This window comes from Balaenoptera musculus, chromosome 20, assembly GCF_009873245.2.
Source record: "Balaenoptera musculus isolate JJ_BM4_2016_0621 chromosome 20, mBalMus1.pri.v3, whole genome shotgun sequence".
Lineage (NCBI taxonomy): Eukaryota > Metazoa > Chordata > Mammalia > Artiodactyla > Balaenopteridae > Balaenoptera > Balaenoptera musculus.
Window position 1 is genome coordinate 31,515,888 of NC_045804.1, and position 3,602 is coordinate 31,519,489.

Sequence of the window (3,602 nt, forward strand, 5' to 3'; positions counted from 1 at the left end):
GTGGCCTCAGATGGTAATGAGTGTGGAGTCTTCTCATGGTTGGGAAACTCAAACATGAGTGAGAAAAGTCCTCATCACCAGCCTCATGGACAGCTTTATTGAAAAGCTTGGCAGCCTGAGAATCCAGGATTGTTCATTGCTGATCAAAAACTGTGTTTCCTTGGGAACTCAGATCAGTAAAAAAGTAAAATGAGGAGGGAGAGACTGATATAGGATTTCAAACTTTTTTTGACCACCTGACTTGAAGAAAAAACTAAGAAGTAATAGTCCCTCCTTCCATGCACACCATTCCCAACCCGTTCTACCTAAAAATCCTTCATATTGTGGGTTTTATTTTTCGTTTTAATATTAATTGTATTTTAAATTAGAACTCTAAGAAAGAAGTTGGCCTTTCTCATTCTTTTCAGAGTGGTCTGGGAAATACTACATCAATGTATCTGAGAAAAACATAGGAAAACAGGATCTCTTGTAGTTTTGTTTTTGAGTCAATACCCGAAATAATGACCAGAAGCAAAAATCCACTGGTGCGTCCACAAGCAGGGTGCTGGGCCAGTCAGCTTCATCCTTCCCGCCCTGAGCTGTTCTCCTGCAGCCTCCATGCCACTGCTGCGAGCCCCTAGAGCAGATAGAAAATGTAGGACAGAATGAGCAGATCTATGATGGCAAAGAACATCAGGATGAAAACATCCAGCATTGTGGACTCCTTGGCCAAAGAGGCCTCTGGATTCCAGAGAGATGTGAGCTGTGAGCACAGAGTTTGCAGTCGGTGGAGAGAAATGGCTCTTTCTTCCCCGTGCTGCTCAGCCCTCCTTTCCCCTCCCCCTCCCAGGGCCTGTGACTACTACTACGGGTTGCTGCAGCTCCATCAGCAGCTTACTTCCCTCCTCCCTCACTTCCACAGCCAACCAATCACAAAGCCTGGAGGAGGTAACCAGGGAACTGCTCCATATAGACCAGGCAGAAGTGAAGAGGTTTAATTTCTCCCTAGGAACCCAGTCCCACCCCTTTGTATCTAAATGGAGTCTGCATGACATGAACATAGGAGGAGATCTGATCTGTATCCAGATGCCCTAGGGATGAATCCTCCTGACTGCCATTCTTCTCCCTTTTCCCACTCACACACTCTGGGCAAATTATCTCAGAAAAATGACAGTTGGGAGTTGGATGGGCCGACCACTGGCAAGTAGTAAAAGTCATGTCATGGAAGACATGGACAAAGGTCCCATGTGAGTCTCAGCTGGCATCTCTGTGGATGGAGCTAACACTGATGGGAATTCCTAAGCTGTGCCAGATTCTGCACACGTGGTGTAACTTTTTTTTAAAGAACAATTCAATTTATTTAAATTAAGCAAAAAAACACATCAAAACAGTTCACCTATTGCCCCCACACCAACCATTAATCTGTTCTCTGTATCTATGAGCTTGCTTTCTTTTGCAAAACAAGTACTTTAAAGAAAAAAAAAAAAAAAAAAAAGCAGTGTACCACCATCCACAATCATGATTATTTCTTAAAAGAGAGAATACTTTAGAGCAAAAACAAAAACAGGATATAACCTCATGAAATTGCTTTTATTTTTCACATTTTTCAGTGCATGTCTCCAAATTAGCATTTGGAAACCACCAAAGCTAGATTAATTAATCCAGGAGCCAGAGATGTGAGTTATAATGTCAAATCTTGTAAAAAATAATGGAGGACCAAAATTCTTTGATTTGCATTGGTATTAACTATTGCTCATACCGTGTGGCTCTTTCATGGGTCCAAGGTGTTATGTCTGAAGATTTCTCGATTATTTGAGAGACAGCATATGGAAATCAGCATGCCCAGACACACAAGCCTTGCTGAGAGAAACTCTAACTTTGCCACACTCCATAAACCACTCAGCCTTCATCTTTAAAAGAAGGATCTGTTTTACAGGATGTTATATGAAATGAAATAGTAAATCTGAAAGCATTTAATAAACTATAAAGTGATCTGTAGCCATCAGATTTTGTCAGTATCTCTAAGCTTTATAGACGTTTTCTTTAATCAAAACCTCATCAAGGGGCTTCCCTGGTGGTGCAGTGGTTGAGAGTCCGCCTGCCAATGCAGGGGACACAGGTTCAAGCCCTGGTCTGGGAGGATCCCACATGCCGCGGAGCGACTGGGCCCGTGAGCCACAACTACTGAGCCTGTGCGTCTGGAGCCTGTGCTCCGCAACAAGAGAGGCCGCGATAGTGAGAGGTCTGCGCACCGCGATGAAGAGTGGCCCCCACTCGCCGCAACTAGAGAAAGCCCTCGCACAGAAACGAAGATCCAACACAGCCAAAAATAAATAAATACAATTAAAAAACAAAACAAAACAAAACCTCATCAAGGCTGTGTTAATTTGCCTGCAATGTCTGATGAAACATCAAAATATGTTCTACATAGGAGACCACAGTATATAATGTATATGTCAGTGCCTGGCACAAAATAGGCACTCAATTATTTTCTGTTCCCTTTACCCACTGAAAGTACGTGCTTTGACTCTCTAGATAATGCCAAACATTTTGCTGTAAAAGCAATAGACAAACTGCAGTTATGCATCTATGATCTTTTTGAAATTTTCTTGGATAAATGAATGGAAAGGAAATCAGAATAATCTTTATGTTATGAAAACCTTCATCCTACTCATACATCAGCTTTTTCACTTCACTTCCTTCTCTCTCTCCTTGCGCCCTCTACTGACTGCAAGTTTGTATTGATTTAGCAAATTTAACTGTTCTGAACAAAAAGATCACAATTTTCTCCAGCCTGTGACAGTGACTAATATGTATGCTACTTTTCCCACAAATATAGGATCAAGCTGTATATCAGTTTTTGAAAATCGCTTTTAGCACTAACTGTGTATGGCAAACATCTCTCCATGTCAATAAATGGACCATCAAAGTGGCTACATAGTGTGCCATTGCAAGGATGTCCCATCTTTATGGGAACACATTTAGTCTGTCTCAGCTTTTCTCACTGCTGTATTTTAAAAAGTTTCCTTTTATGTCTCATATTCTCCAGGAAGATATGTTAGAAACTGAGCCAAAATTGATAACACTCCATAATTAACATTGGAATCTAAAAAAGATACACCAGTACTCAAAATTGCAATATACAGTACTGTCAAATATTTATTCTGCCACTTTCTTTTCCCTGCACTGCTTATCCTTTTCTACTAAATTGCACCAAAATATATTTATCATAATCAAAGAGCAAATATTTAAAAAGACTTAAAATCTTGTTTACAATAGGACCCAAGAAGACATTTCATCTCCAAAATGAATGAGGGTTGATTGTCATGAATAAGGAAAAATCTGAGGTCTGGAAAAGCTAGGTGAAAATTAGAAATATATTTGCTATGTTCACCCCCCCACCAATGAAGGAGTGAATGTCCTATATTACACTGAAAAAATCCAATTAATGAAGCTGAAGAAAAACTTGAGCATTCTCTCAAAATTCACAGGAAAATAATAAATAATTGAAAATAATGAAAGAAAAGATAAGAAATAAGGAGTCCAAAACATGTAGTTATACAAAGTAGGAATTCCAAAGCAGGAAATGAAACCAGGAGAACACAAGCAAAAATTAAATGACA

At 39.9% G+C, this 3,602-nt stretch overlaps 1 non-coding gene across 1 annotated transcript; it reads right to left on the reverse strand.

The window, feature by feature from the left end:
- Nucleotides 1–85, reverse strand: LOC118887640. The gene has a single exon (XR_005018115.1). It is a non-coding gene; the product is annotated as a small nucleolar RNA Z195/SNORD33/SNORD32 family (small nucleolar RNA).
- Between the last annotated feature and the right edge of the window lie 3,517 nt (nucleotides 86–3,602).